Consider the following 16,469-nt stretch of genomic DNA (forward strand, 5'->3'; position numbering starts at 1 on the left):
GATGATGGTCTGTATCAGTAGATGATGGTCTGTATCAGTAGCTGATGGTCTGTATCAGTAGCTGATGGTCGGTATCAGTAGATGATGGTCTGTATCAGTAGCTGATGGTCTGTATCAGTAGCTGATGGTCTGTATCAGTAGATGATGGTTTGTATCAGTAGCTGATGGTCGGTATCAGTAGATGATGGTCTGTATCAGTAGCTGATGGTCTGTATCAGTAGATGATGGTCTGTATCAGTAGCTGATGGTCGGTATCAGTAGATGATGGTCTGTATCAGTAGCTGATGGTCTGTATCAGTAGCTGATGGTCTGTATCAGTAGATGATGGTCTGTATCAGTAGCTGATGGTCTGTATCAGTAGATGATGGTCTGTATCAGTAGATGATGGTTTGTATCAGTAGCTGATGGTCTGTATCAGTAGATGATGGTTTGTATCAGTAGATGATGGTCTGTATCAGTAGCTGATGGTCTGTATTAGTAGATGATGGTCTGTATCAGTAGATGATGGTCTGTATCAGTACCTGATGGTCTGTATCAGTAGATGATGGTCTGTATCAGTACCTGATGGTCTGTATCAGTAGATGATGGTTTGTATCAGTACCTGATGGTCTGTATCAGTAGATGATGGTCTGTATCAGTAGCTGATGGTCTGTATTAGTAGATGATGGTCTGTATCAGTAGATGATGGTCTGTATCAGTACCTGATGGTCTGTATCAGTAGATGATGGTCTGTATCAGTACCTGATGGTCTGTATCAGTAGATGATGGTTTGTATCAGTACCTGATGGTCTGTATCAGTAGATGATGGTTTGTATCAGTAGATGATGGTCTGTATCAGTAGCTGATGGTCTGTATCAGTAGCTGATGGTCGGTATCAGTAGATGATGGTCTGTATCAGTAGCTGATGGTCTGTATCAGTAGCTGATGGTCTGTATCAGTAGATGATGGTTTGTATCAGTAGCTGATGGTCGGTATCAGTAGATGATGGTCTGTATCAGTAGCTGATGGTCTGTATCAGTAGATGATGGTCTGTATCAGTAGCTGATGGTCGGTATCAGTAGATGATGGTCTGTATCAGTAGCTGATGGTCTGTATCAGTAGCTGATGGTCTGTATCAGTAGATGATGGTCTGTATCAGTAGCTGATGGTCTGTATCAGTAGATGATGGTCTGTATCAGTAGATGATGGTTTGTATCAGTAGCTGATGGTCTGTATCAGTAGATGATGGTTTGTATCAGTAGATGATGGTCTGTATCAGTAGCTGATGGTCTGTATTAGTAGATGATGGTCTGTATCAGTAGATGATGGTCTGTATCAGTACCTGATGGTCTGTATCAGTAGATGATGGTCTGTATCAGTACCTGATGGTCTGTATCAGTAGATGATGGTTTGTATCAGTACCTGATGGTCTGTATCAGTAGATGATGGTTTGTATCAGTAGATGATGGTCTGTATCAGTAGCTGATGGTCTGTATCAGTAGATGATGGTCTGTATCAGTAGCTGATGGTCTGTATCAGTAGATGATGGTCTGTATCAGTAGATGATGGTTTGTATCAGTAGCTGATGGTCTGTATCAGTAGATGATGGTTTGTATCAGTAGATGATGGTCTGTATCAGTAGCTGATGGTCTGTATTAGTAGATGATGGTCTGTATCAGTAGATGATGGTCTGTATCAGTACCTGATGGTCTGTATCAGTAGATGATGGTCTGTATCAGTACCTGATGGTCTGTATCAGTAGATGATGGTTTGTATCAGTAGCTGATGGTCTGTATCAGTAGATGATGGTTTGTATCAGTAGCTGATGGTCTGTATCAGTAGCTGATGGTCTGTATCAGTAGATGATGGTCTGTATCAGTAGATGATGGTTTGTATCAGTAGCTGATGGTCTGTATCAGTAGCTGATGGTCTGTATCAGTAGATGATGGTTTGTATCAGTAGCTGATGGTCTGTATCAGTAGATGATGGTTTGTATCAGTAGATGATGGTCTGTATCAGTAGCTGATGGTCTGTATCAGTAGCTGATGGTCGGTATCAGTAGATGATGGTTTGTATCAGTAGCTGATGGTCTGTATCAGTAGCTGATGGTCTGTATCAGTAGATGATGGTTTGTATCAGTAGCTGATGGATTGTATCAGTAGATGATGGTCTGTATCAGTAGCTGATGGTCTGTATCAGTAGCTGATGGTCTGTATCAGTAGATGATGGTTTGTATCAGTAGCTGATGGTCTGTATCAGTAGCTGATGGATTGTATCAGTAGCTGATGGTCTGTATCAGTAGCTGATGGTCTGTATCAGTAGATGATGGTTTGTATCAGTAGCTGATGGTCTGTATCAGTAGATGATGGTTTGTATCAGTAGATGATGGTCTGTATCAGTAGCTGATGGTCTGTATCAGTAGCTGATGGTCGGTATCAGTAGATGATGGTTTGTATCAGTAGCTGATGGTCTGTATCAGTAGCTGATGGTCTGTATCAGTAGATGATGGTTTGTATCAGTAGATGATGGTCTGTATCAGTAGCTGATGGTCTGTATCAGTAGCTGATGGTCGGTATCAGTAGATGATGGTTTGTATCAGTAGCTGATGGTCTGTATCAGTAGCTGATGGTCTGTATCAGTAGATGATGGTTTGTACCAGTAGCTGATGGTCTGTATCAGTAGCTGATGGTCTGTATCAGTAGATGATGGTTTGTATCAGTAGATGATGGTCTGTATCAGTAGCTGATGGTCTGTATCAGTAGCTGATGGATTGTATCAGTAGCTGATGGTCTGTATCAGTAGCTGATGGTCTGTATCAGTAGATGATGGTTTGTATCAGTAGCTGATGGTCTGTATCAGTAGATGATGGTTTGTATCAGTAGATGATGGTCTGTATCAGTAGCTGATGGTCTGTATCAGTAGCTGATGGTCGGTATCAGTAGATGATGGTTTGTATCAGTAGCTGATGGTCTGTATCAGTAGCTGATGGTCTGTATCAGTAGATGATGGTTTGTATCAGTAGATGATGGTCTGTATCAGTAGCTGATGGTCTGTATCAGTAGCTGATGGTCGGTATCAGTAGATGATGGTTTGTATCAGTAGCTGATGGTCTGTATCAGTAGCTGATGGTCTGTATCAGTAGATGATGGTTTGTATCAGTAGCTGATGGTCTGTATCAGTAGCTGATGGTCTGTATCAGTAGATGATGGTTTGTATCAGTAGATGATGGTCTGTATCAGTAGCTGATGGTCTGTATCAGTAGCTGATGGTCGGTATCAGTAGATGATGGTCTGTATCAGTAGATGATGGTTTGTATCAGTACCTGATGTACCTTTTGATGTACCTTTTCTATTTAATGTATTTCACCTTTATTTAACCAGGTCGGCCAGGTGAGAACACCTTTATTTAACCAGGTCGGCCAGGTGAGAACGAGTTCTCATTTACAACTGCAACCTGGCCAAGATAAAGCATAGCAGTGCGACACAAACAACACAGAGTTACACATGGAGTAAACAAACATACAGTCAATAACACAATAGAAAGGTCTGTATACAGTGTGTGCAAATGTAGTAAGGCAATAAATAGGCCATAGTGGCGAAATAATTATAATGTAGCAATTAAACACTGGAGTGATAGATGTGCAGAAGATGAGGTGTGTGTGTGTGCTGTCACTACCCCAGATGTGTGTGTGTGTGCTGTCACTGCCCCAGATGTGTGTGTGCTGTCACTGCCCCAGATGTGTGTGTGTGTGCTGTCACTGCCCCAGATGTGTGTGTGCTGTCACTGCCCCAGATGTGTGTGTGTGTGCTGTGTCACTGCCCCAGATGTGTGTGTGCTGTCACTGCCCCAGATGTGTGTGTGTGTGTGCTGTCACTACCCCAGATGTGTGTGTGCTGTCACTGCCCCAGATGTGTGTGTGTGTGCTGTCACTACCCCAGATGTGTGTGTGTGTGCTGTCACTGCCCCAGATGTGTGTGTGTGTACTGTCACTGCCCCAGATGTGTGTGTGTGTGTGTGCTGTCACTACCCCAGATGTGTGTGTGTGTTGATTTGCTGGGACAGTGGTATTGTTTCCAGGGATTCTGTCCTGTCTTGAGCGAGATATAGAATTAAATCAGGCTGTATCACATCCGGCCGTGATTGGGAGTCCCAGAGGGCATGAGTTACTCTGGAACACTCATGACATCATTACAACACTGGGTTACCCTGGAACACTCATGACATCATTACAACACTGGGTTACCCTGGAACACTCACGAACATCATTACAACACTGGGTTACCCTGGAACACTCATGACATCATTACAACACTGGGTTACCCTGGAACACTCATGACATCATTACAACACTGGGTTACCCTGGAACACTCATGACATCATTACAACACTGGGTTACCCTGGAACACTCATGACATCATTACAACACTGGGTTACACTGGAACACTCATGACATCATTACAACACTGGGTTACCCTGGAACACTCATGACATCATTACAACACTGGGTTACCCTGGAACACTCATGACACCATTACAACACTGGGTTACCCTGGAACACTCATGACATCATTACAACACTGGGTTACCCTGGAACACTCATGACATCATTACAACACTGGGTTACCCTGGAACACTCATGACATGATTAATGTTGTCAGCCTGGTTTGATAGTTTGATAGCAAGGTCGAGGTCAAATTCCATTTAAATCCAGTCAATTCAGGAACTACACTTAACATGTCAATTCTATTCAATGCTTTTCAATTGGAATTTGGTTTTATTCTGAATTGCCTGGAAATGAAAATGGAATTGACCCCAACCCTGTTTGATAGTGACTGTATTGATGTTGGGGCCAAGGTTTTGGTTTCATTGAATGTCTAAGAAGTCGTTATTCCTTCTACACAATAACAAATGGCACAAACAGACAGATATACCCTGTTTAGATTTTTTAATACATCCTCTTTTCACTGAATTTGTGATAAAGGTAGCTAGAATTGTGCTGTCGAAATTCTGTGATGGTCTGACACCTTGTCTAACTCTTCAAGGGGGGGGGGGACAGCAGACATGTGATGCCTGCCTTCTCTCATTATGGCTACCTACCATAGAGTTACCTAGTACCTCCGATGGCCCCTAGTCCTTCACGGTGTGTCGGCCTCGCCCCTCTCTCCCACCACCACGAGCCCATCCCCAGACCCCAGTTTACAGGAAGCAGACAGACATGCATCTCTAATGTATCTGTAGCGTTGCCTTGCGAGCCTGATCCTCTCCTTGTCTACCACTCTGTTAAAACAGCCAGTGATGTGTCACACTACAAAGTCAATGAGCTGTGTGAAATACTGGAGGCACTCTGTTAAAGCTGCTGCTGCTGCTGCCACGCGCAACACACACACACACACGCACGCACGCACGCACGCGCACACACACACACACACACACACACACACACACACACACACACACACACACACAGAGCGCAGCAAGGCGATAGCTGTCACTACCAGTGCTGGTTTGAATAATGAAAGGAGATAAATTATACATCATGTAGGTGTGGTGGCAGACTGACAGGTGTAAAGAATACCATTGTGTTTCGTTGATACAGTGACCTGTGTGTGTGGCACAGAGTGACACGGAGCCCCTCTCTCTCTCTCTCTCTCTCTCTCTCTCTCTCTCTCTCTCTCTCTCTACCCCCACTCTCCCCACCCCCCCTCTCTCTCTCTCTCTCTCTCCCCCCCTCTCTCTCTCTCTCTCTCTCTCCCCCCCCTCTCTCTCTCCCCCGCTCTCTCTCTCTCTCTCTCTGGGTTTGTTCAGTGGACTTGTTGGACTGCTGGGTTTGTTCAGTGGACTTGTTGGACTGCTGGGTTTGTTTAGTGGACTTGTTGGGCTGCTGGGTTTGTTCAGTGGACGTGTTGGGCTGCTGGGTTTGTTTAGTGGACTTGTTGGACTGCTGGGTTTGTTCAGTGGACTTGTTGGACTGCTGGGTTTGTTCAGTGGACTTGTTGGACTGCTGGGTTTGTTCAGTGGACTTGTTGGGCTGCTGGGTTTGTTCAGTGGACTTGTTGGACTACTGTGTTTGTTCAGTGGACTTGTTGGGCTGCTGGGTTTGTTCAGTGGACTTGTTGGGCTGCTGGGTTTGTTTAGTGGACTTGTTGGGCTGCTGGGTTTGTTCAGTGGACTTGTTGGACTGCTGGGTTTGTTCAGTGGACTTGTTGGACTGCTGGGTTTGTTCAGTGGACTTGTTGGGCTGCTGGGTTTGTTCAGTGGACTTGTTTGGCTGCTCGGTTTGTTCAGTGGACTTGTTGGGCTGCTGGGTTTGTTCAGTGGACTTGTTGGACTGCTGGGTTTGTTCAGTGGACTTGTTGGACTGCTGTGTTTGTTCAGTGGACTTGTTGGACTGCTGGGTTTGTTCAGTGGACTTGTTGGGCTGCTGGGTTTGTTCAGTGGACTTGTTGGGCTGCTGGGTTTGTTCAGTGGACTTGTTGGGCTGCTGGGTTTGTTTAGTGGACTTGTTGGACTGCTGGGTTTGTTCAGTGGACTTGTTGGGCTGCTGGGTTTGTTCAGTGGACTTGTTGGACTGCTGTGTTTGTTCAGTGGACTTGTTGGACTGCTGGGTTTGTTCAGTGGACTTGTTGGGCTGCTGGGTTTGTTCAGTGGACTTGTTGGGCTGCTGGGTTTGTTTAGTGGACTTGTTGGGCTGCTGGGTTTGTTCAGTGGACTTGTTGGGCTGCTGGGTTTGTTCAGTGGACTTGTTGGACTGCTGGGTTTGTTCAGTGGACTTGTTGGACTGCTGGGTTTGTTCAGTGGACTTGTTGGACTGCTGGGTAGGTTCAGTGGACTTGATGGACTGCTGGGTTTGTTCAGTGGACTTGTTGGACTGCTGGGTTTGTTCAGTGGACTTGTTGGACTGCTGGGTTTGTTCAGTGGACTTGTTGGACTGCTGGGTTTGTTCAGTGGACTTGTTGGACTGCTGGGTTTGTTCAGTGGACTTGTTGGACTGCTGGGTTTGTTCAGTGGACTTGTTGGACTGCTGGGTTTGTTCAGTGGACTTGTTGGACTGCTGGGTTTGTTCAGTGGACTTGAGGCCTTTCCTTTGTTTTGGAGTCTTTAGTTTGGTATTTGTCCTTTTCATCATCATCTGAACTAATAATTGTCCTCTTGGATTGGCCGACCCAGAGGTCAAGACGGAGCTGGCCCTGGACTCAGGAAGTTGCTGTCTCCTGGGAACATGTGCATCATACACGGTCCTCAAACGCTGATTTCTCACATAAATGCACACATTGATTCGGGTTACAGTAAGTAGGTCTAGGACCCACTAGACAAAGCCAGTGCAACAATACCAGAAGGCTAGTTCTGGGTTTCGTAACACTACCGTGTGTGTAGCCTTATGTAGCACGTGGTACATTTAGCCTTTTCTTGTGGCGCAGTCACTATTCCATGTTGGTCAGTCACTATTCCATGTTGGTCAGTCACTCTTCCACATTGATCTGTCTCTATTCCACGTTGATCAGTCACAATTCCACGTTGATTTGTCACTATTCCACATTGATCTGTCACTATTCCACGTTGATCTGTCACTATTCCACGTTCATCTGTCACTATTCCACGTTGATCAGTCACTATTCCACATGGCGCAGTCACTATTCCATGTTGGTCAGTCACTATTCCACGTTGGTCAGTCACTATTCCACGTTGGTCAGTCACTATTCCACGTTGATGAGTCACTATTCCATGTTGGTCAGTCACTATTCCACGTTGGTCAGTCACTATTCCACATTGGTCCGTCACTATTCCACGTTGGTCAGTCACTATTCCACGTTGGTCCGTCACTATTCCACATTGGTTAGTCACTATTCCACGTTGGTTAGTCACTATTCCACATTGGTCAGTCACTATTCCACGTTGGTCTGGTCTCGTGCAGATACGCAGACCTCGGTTACATCACGGTCATGTTTCGGTTCAATGCGTAACCGGATTTGGCTCTTTGTCCTGGAAGTCTATTTCTAGGTCTTTCCATTATACCAAGTCATAGTAGGATAGAGATGGTGTATACTATGTAATCTGGTCTACTATATAGAAACATGTATACCTCCACAGTCTAGTCTATGGGCCTGTATGTTTTCTATGTAATCTGGTCTACTATATAGAAACATGTACATCTCCACAGTGTTTTCTATGTAATCTGGTCTACTATATAGAAGCATGTATATCTCCACAGTCTAGTCTGTGTTTTCTATGTGATCTCATAGTAATTATTTCTGTTCCTTCCGTTGAACCACGTATGTTACACTCTCGCCCTCTGGCAGCCGTCAACACAGAGGACTGGTGAACCCACACTACCGTTCTACATGGTAACCTCTCGCCCTCTGGCAGCCGTCAACACAGAGGACTGGTGAACCCACACTACCGTTCTACATGGTAACCTCTCTCCCTCTGGCAGCCGTCAACACAGAGGACTTGTGAACCCACACTACCGTTCTACATGGTAACCTCTCGCCCTCTGGCAGCCGTCAACACAGAGGACTGGTGAACCCACACTACCGTTCTACATGGTAACCTCTCGCCCTCTGGCAGCCGTCAACACAGAGGACTGGTGAACCCACACTACCGTTCTACATGGTCCCCCCCATGAACCGTTATCTAGTGGTAACCTCCGGCCCTCTGCTAGTGTTGTTCTACATGGTCCCCCCCATGAACCGTTATCTAGTGGTAACCTCCAGCCCTCTGCTAGTGTTGTTCTACATGGTCCCCCCCATGAACCGTTATCTAGTGGTAACCTCCAGCCCTCTGCTAGTGTTGTTCTACATGGTCCCCCCCATGAACCGTTATCTAGTGGTAATCTCCAGCCCTCTGCTAGTGCAGTTCTACATGGTCCCCCCCATGAACCGTTATCTAGTGGTAACCTCCAGCCCTCTGCTAGTGCTGTTCTACAACCGTTATCTAGTGGTAACCTCCAGCCCTCTGCTAGTGTTGTTCTACATGGTCCCCCCCATGAACCGTTATCTAGTGGTAACCTCCAGCCCTCTGCTAGTGCCGTTCTACATGGTCCCCCCCCCCCCCCCCCCCCCCCCCAATCAGCCGCTACCATGCTATGTTGTTGTCTAAGGTCTCTCTTTACGTAGTGTTGTGGTGCCTCTCTTATCGTGATGTGTGTTTTGTCCTATATATATATATATAGGCCAGAAAGGCCATAAAGATCATCAAGGACAACAACCACCCGAGCCACTGCCTGTTCACCCCGCTATCATCCAGAAGTCGAGGTCAGTACAGGTGCATCAAAGCTGGGACCGAGAGACTGAAAAACAGCTTCTATCTCAAGGCCATCAGACTGTTAAACAGCCACCACTAACATTGAGTGGCTGCTGCCAACACACTGACTCAACTCCAGCCACTTTAATAATGGGAATTGATGGGAAATTATGTAAAATATATCACTAGCCACTTTAAACAAATATAATATAATGTTTACATACCCTACATTATTCATCTGTACTCTATATCATCTACTGCATCTTTATGTAATACATGTATCACTAGCCACTTTAACTATGCCACTTTGTTTACATACTCATCTCATATGTATATACTGTACTCAATACCATCTACTGTATCTTGCCTATGCCGCTCTGTACCATCACTCATTCATATATCTTTATGTACATATTCTTTATCCCCTTACACTTGTGTGTATAAGGTAGTAGTTTTGGAATTGTTAGCTAGATTACTTTTTGGTTATTACTGCATTGTCGGAACTAGAAGCACAAGCATTTCGCTACACTCACATTAACATCTGCTAACCATGTGTATGTGACCAATAAAATTTGATTTGATTTGATTTGATATATATATATATATATTTAAATCCCAGTCCCCGTTCCCGCAGGAGGCCTTTTGCCTTTTGGTAGGCCGTCATTGTAAATAAGCACTTGTTCTTTAACTGACTTGCCTAGTTAAATAAAGGTGAAATAAATCAAATTAAATAAATCATATTTTTCAGCGTGTGTGTACTTTTGTGTACTTGTGTACTTTAGCTCTGACTGGCAGTTTATAGACTGTCATAAACTTGTACCCAGTGACCTCCCAGAAACATACTAATGTGCCAAACCCGAGAAGAGCCAATGAGGTCATTCATGCCCAGATGTAAAATGTTACCGTTTCATTTCTCTACTACAAGCTGTTACAGGTTTGAGTATTCTGCCCCTAGTGGACAAAAGGCATCCTGCATGCCAGCTGTTAACAGGTTTGAGTATTCTGCCCCTAGTGGACAAAAGGCATCCTGCATGCCAGCTGTTAACAGGTTTGAGTATTCTGCCCCTAGTGGACAAAAGGCATCCTGCATGCCAGCTGTTAACAGGTTTGAGTATTCTGCCCCTAGTGGACAAAAGGCATCCTACATGCCAGCTGTTACAGGTTTGAGTATTCTGCCCCTAGTGGACAAAAGGCATCCTGCATGCCAGCTGTTAACAGGTTTGAGTATTCTGCCCCCAGTGGACAAAATGCATCCTGCATGCCAGCTGTTAGAGGTTTGAGTATTCTGCCCCTAGTGGACAAAAGGCATCCTGCATGCCAGCTGTTAACAGGTTTGAGTATTATGCCCCTAGTGGACAAAAGGCATCCTGCATGCCAGCTGTTACAGGTTTGAGTATTCTGCCCCTAGTGGACAAAAGGCATCCTGCATGCCAGCTGTTAGAGGTTTGAGTATTCTGCCCCTAGTGGACAAAAGGCATCCTGCATGCCAGCTGTTAACAGGTTTGAGTATTCTGCCCCTAGTGGACAAAAGGCATCCTGCATGCCAGCTGTTAACAGGTTTTAGTATTCTGCCCCTAGTGGACAAAAGGCATCCTGCATGCCAGCTGTTAGAGGTTTGAGTATTCTGCCCCTAGTGGACAAAAGGCATCCTGCATGCCAGCTGTTAACAGGTTTGAGTATTCTGCCCCTAGTGGACAAAAGGCATCCTGCATGCCAGCTGTTACAGGTTTGAGTATTCTGCCCCTAGTGGACAAAAGGCATCCTGCATGCCAGCTGTTAGAGGTTTGAGTATTCTGCCCCTAGTGGACAAAAGGCATCCTGCATGCCAGTTGATATCCTGTACGGAAGCATTTTTACACTCACATGTTTCTTTGTGAAGACTTTGAGGCTGGAGATGTAACTGTGGTCCTAATCCTGTGTTTCTCCTGTGTTTCTCCTTTGTTTCTCCTGTGTTTCTCCTATGTTTCTCCTTTGTTTCTTCTGTGTTTCTCCTGTGTTTCTCCTGTGTTTCTCCTGTGTTTCTCCTATGTTTCTCCTGTGTTTCTCCTGTTTCTCCTGTATTTCTCCTGTGTTTCTCCTGTGTTTCCCCTGTGTTTCTCCTGTGTTTCTCCTGTGTTTCTCCTGTGTTTCTCAGTCAGTAGGTTAATGTGTTCAGTCATCAGTTAGACAACGAGGGTTGTGATTCAGTCAGTAGGTTAACGTGTTCAGTCATCAAGGGTTAGGATTCAGTCAGTAGGTTAATGTGTTCAGTCATCGAGGGTTAGGATTCAGTCAGTAGGTTAATGTGTTCAGTCATCGAGGGTTAGGATTCAGTCAGTAGGTTAATGTGTTCAGTCATCAGTTAGACAACGAGGGTTAGGATTCAGTCAGTAGGTTAATGTGTTCAGTCATCGAGGGTTAGGATTCAGTCAGTAGGTTAATGTGTTCAGTCATCAGTTAGACAACGAGGGTTAGGATTCAGTCAGTAGGTTAATGTGTTCAGTCATCAGTCAAACAACGAGGGTTGTGATTCAGTCAGTAGGTTAATGTGTTCAGTCATCAGTCAAACAACGAGGGTTGTGATTCAGTCAGTAGGTTAACGTGTTCAGTCATCGAGGGTTATGATTCAGTCAGTAGGTTAATGTGTTCAGTCATCAGTTAGACAACGAGGGTTAGGATTCAGTCAGTAGGTTAACGTGTTCAGTCATCGAGGGTTAGGATTCAGTCAGTAGGTTAATGTGTTCAGTCATCAGTTAGACAACGAGGCTTAGGATTCAGTCAGTAGGTTAATGTGTTCAGTCATCGAGGGTTAGGATTCAGTCAGTAGGTTAATGTGTTCAGTCATCAGTTAGACAACGAGGGTTAGGATTCAGTCTGTAGGTTAATGTGTTCAGTCATCGAGGGTTATGATTCAGTCAGTAGGTTAACGTGTTCAGTCATCAGTGTATGGGGTTCCTGTATGAGCAGCTAGAGCAGGATGTGGTTAACAGACAGTACTAACACCCAGGTCGGCTTCACTCCACACCCCTGTCGGTTACACACAAGCTCCCTGGGTGTCTCGCCTGCTTCCTACTGCCTGTGAAACCAGGAAGTGTGTTGGTGCTAGGGCGACGAGGACCGGGAATGCTGATCTTGTTCTCTCTCCGCCCGCTGTGGATGAGGCGCACTGTGTGAATGTGTGTGTGTCTGTGTGTGTGTGTGTGTGTGTGCGTGTGTGTGTGTGCATCTGTGTGTGTGCGAGAGGGAGAGAGAGCCAGAGAAAAGGCTCAGTAGTGGGTGGCCCAGAAAGGTGTGTGTGTGTGTGTGTGTGTGTGTGTGTGTGTGTGTGTGTGTGTGTGTGTGTGTGTGTGTGTGTGTGAGTGTGTGTGTGCCAACAGACTGTAGCTCCATAGGCGCTGCCTGTCTGCGCTGAGATCCATCCCATTAGATGATTCTCCAGACTTTGGTTGGCTGCTGTCTGCTGTCTGCTGTCTGCTGTCGGCTGTGTGTGTGTGTGTGTGTGTGATAGAAAGAGATTGTGTGAAGTGTAAAGCAGGGCACCGCCAGTCGCTCTGGGTGTCGTTGCCAATGCATGTTTTCTTGGCTGTAGACCAGAACATTCTGTTAGACCAGTGCTGCTGGAAGGAGAGCGTTTACATTGAGATCAGATAATAATGGCATTCTGCTAATCGCTCTGGGATATCTGGAGGTAAATAGACCGCTTTCTTTAGAGAGAAAAAAAAACAAACAAACCATCATCAAAACGACTCCGTATCTCCCAAAGTTGAAATAGCAGAGTGAGTGAAATCTCTAGCAGACTTCGTCCGGCTCATGTGGCTTTATCAACAAAGATACCCAGCACAGCTGGGAGAGGAGCAGTTGAAGGTATCAAACAGGGTTCTTTAGAAGTTGTATCTTCTTCATGGGCTTTAGAGTGAATCAAGGGGTTCATCCCACATGACACCCTATTCCCTAACACAACCTACCCAACTTGTCCCAGTGAGGTCAGACCACGTTTGGAGAGAAAAAAAGAAAAAAAAGAACGAGGGAGATGTTGAGCTGTTCTGGGAACAGAACTGTGCCATCCATGGAGGAAGGAGGAATGCTTGATGAGGGATTTTTCTTAAACTTGCCTTGACTCACTGCTTTATTTCCAGACGAAGGTTTAGGGAAGGTATCGCTAACAGAGAGAGAGAGAGGGAGGGAGAGGGAGAGAGAGGGAGAGAGAGAGAGAGAGAGAGAGAGAGAGAGAGAGAGAGAGAGAGAGAGAGAGAGAGAGAGAGAGAGAGAGAGAGAGAGAGAGAGAGAGAGCGTTAGAGAGAGAGAGGGAGAGAGCGAGAGCGTGAGAGGGAGAGAGAGAGCGAGAGAGAGAGAGAGAGAGAGAGAGAGAGAGAGAGAGGTTCTGCTGAGAGAGAGAGCGCGCAAGAGGGTACCTGGCAGTAAACCCAAAACATACTAAAATAATGATTTTCCAGGGAAGATCCAGATTTCAGAGAATTAGACCAAAGTTCTCAGTTTGGTACACAATATATAGAGTACTGCACACACTACAATTACTATTTAAAAATAAGTTCAACTGGACACCTTAATGAGGCAGTGAGAGAGAAAGCACACAGGGCATTCTACGCCATTAAGAAACATATTGAAATACCTATTCAAATGTGGCTAAAACAAAGTTAATGTGTCATTGAACCAATTGCACTTTTTTGCAGCGAGGTGTGGGGTCCACTTGCAAAACAAGATTTCATCCAATGGGACAAACACCCCATTGAAACCCTGCATGCAGAGTTCTGTAAGATTCTCCTACATGTCCAGAGGAAAACTACAAACAATGCATGCAGGGCAGAATTAGGCCAATATCCACTAACAATAAAAACTCAAAAAATCAAAAAACATCTAAAATACAGTGACCCCCTCTCATATCATCACCAAGCCCTGCAATAGCAAGAGCTGAGCAAAGAAAGTCCCCTCATCCAGCTGGTCCTGGAGCTGAGTTCACAAACCTGTTCTACTAACACACTGAAGCCTCAGTCCCCTCATCCAGCTGGTCCTGGGGCTGAGTTCACAAACCTGTTCTACTGACACACTGAAGCCTCAGTCCCCTCCTCCAGCTGGTCCTGGGGCTGAGTTCACAAACCTGTTCTACTAACACACTGAAGCCTCAGTCCCCACATCCAGCTGGTCCTGGGGCTGAGTTCACAAACCTGTTCTACTAACACACTGAAGCCTCAGTCCCCTCATCCAGCTGGTCCTGGAGCTGAGTTCACAAACCTGTTCTACTAACACACTGAAGCCTCAGTCCCCTCATCCAGCTGGTCCTGGGGCTGAGTTCACAAACCTGTTCTACTAACACACTGAAGCCTCAGTCCCCTCATCCAGCTGGTCCTGGGGCTGAGTTCACAAACCTGTTCTACTGACACACTGAAGCCTCAGTCCCCTCCTCCAGCTGGTCCTGGGGCTGAGTTCACAAACCTGTTCTACTAACACACTGAAGCCTCAGTCCCCACATCCAGCTGGTCCTGGGGCTGAGTTCACAAACCTGTTCTACTAACACACTGAAGCCTCAGTCCCCTCATCCAGCTGGTCCTGGGGCTGAGTTCACAAACCTGTTCTACTAACACACTGAAGCCTCAGTCCCCTCCTCCAGCTGGTCCTGGGGCTGAGTTCACAAACCTGTTCTACTAACACACTGAAGCCTCAGTCCCCACATCCAGCTGGTCCTGGGGCTGAGTTCACAAACCTGTTCTACTAACACACTGAAGCCTCAGTCCCCTCATCCAGCTGGTCCTGGGGCTGAGTTCACAAACCTGTTCTACTAACACACTGAAGCCTCTGTCCCCTCATCCAGCTGGTCCTGGGGCTGAGTTCACAAACCTGTTCTACTAACACACTGAAGCCTCAGTCCCCTCATCCAGCTGGTCCTGGGGCTGAGTTCACAAACCTGTTCTACTAACACACTGAAGCCTCAGTCCCCTCATCCAGCTGGTCCTGGGGCTGAGTTCACAAACCTGTTCTACTAACACACTGAAGCCTCAGTCCCCTCATCCAGCTGGTCCTGGGGCTGTGTTCACAAACCTGTTCTACTAACACACTGAAGCCTCAGTCCCCTCATCCAGCTGGTCCTGGCGCTGAGTTCACTAACCTGTTCTACTAACACACTGAAGCCTCAGTCCCCTCATCCAGCTGGTCCTGGGGCTGAGTTCACTAACCTGTTCTACTAACACACTGAAGCCTCAGTCCCCTCATCCAGCTGGTCCTGGGGCTGAGTTCACAAACCTGTTCTACTAACACACTGAAGCCTCAGTCCCCTCATCCAGCTGGTCCTGGAGCTGAGTTCACAAACCTGTTCTACTAACACACTGAAGCCTCAGTCCCCTCATCCAGCTGGTCCTGAGGCTGAGTTCACAAACCTGTTCTACTAACACACTGAAGCCTCAGTCCCCTCATCCAGCTGGTCCTGGGGCTGAGTTTACTAACCTGTTCTACTAACACACTGAAGCCTCAGGACCAGAACATCCAATCAATCAGAATAAACCAAATTACAACACAGTCAAAACAAAACTACATTGCTTATTGGGAAACACAAGCACAAACACAAAGCAAAATGCAGTGCTATCTGATTAAAACCTTAAAAAAACCTTGACAAAGTACAGGCTCAGTGAGCACAGCCTTGCCATTGAGAAGGGTAGACACAGGAAAACCTGGCTCCCTGTAGAGGAAAGTCTGTGCAACCACTGCACCACAGCAGAACCTGGCTCCCTGTAGAGGAAAGGCTGTGCAACCACTGCACCACAGCAGAACCTGAGATGGAGCTGCATTTCCTTACAAAATGTAAAAAATCTCAAACAATTAGAGAGTGTAAATTCCCCAAATTTGAAACCCTTATTCAAGGTTTCAAATACCTCTCTGATGAGAATAGGCTACCTGTCCTGTTGGGGGAGGATGCAGAGAACTGTGGGTTGGCAGCGTACTACTGTCTAACAGACAGGGGGAGGGAGGGGGAGGGAGAGGGGGAGGGAGAGGGAGGGGGAGGGAGGGGGAGAGGGGAGGGGGAGGGATGGAGGGGGAGAGGTGGGGGGGATGGAGGGAGAGAAGGGGGACTTTCCCCCTCCATCCCTCCCTCCCTCCCTCCCTCCCTCCCTCCCCCTCTCCCTCTTCAATTCTCTCAATTCACTTCAATTCTCTCAATTCTCTCTATAACACAACATACAGCATACCTAAGCTAACCTAGCGTACCCAGAGCATGCTCTTTAAAACACAACATACAGGATACCTAAGCTAACCTAAAGTAT

The 16,469-nt window shown here is 46.3% G+C and overlaps 1 long non-coding RNA gene across 1 annotated transcript in view; it reads left to right on the forward strand.

The window, feature by feature from the left end:
• Positions 1–9,959, forward strand: part of LOC139396408 (uncharacterized) — a 31,509-nt gene extending 21,550 nt beyond the window's left edge. The window contains exon 2 of the long non-coding RNA XR_011630754.1: positions 8,277–9,959. This is a non-coding gene — a long non-coding RNA (uncharacterized lncRNA). The remainder of the gene's footprint in view (positions 1–8,276) is intronic.
• The last annotated feature ends 6,510 nt before the right edge of the window (positions 9,960–16,469 follow it).

The sequence above is a fragment of the Oncorhynchus clarkii genome, unplaced genomic scaffold (assembly GCF_045791955.1).
Source record: "Oncorhynchus clarkii lewisi isolate Uvic-CL-2024 unplaced genomic scaffold, UVic_Ocla_1.0 unplaced_contig_7832_pilon_pilon, whole genome shotgun sequence".
In the NCBI taxonomy this organism is placed as follows: domain Eukaryota; kingdom Metazoa; phylum Chordata; class Actinopteri; order Salmoniformes; family Salmonidae; genus Oncorhynchus; species Oncorhynchus clarkii.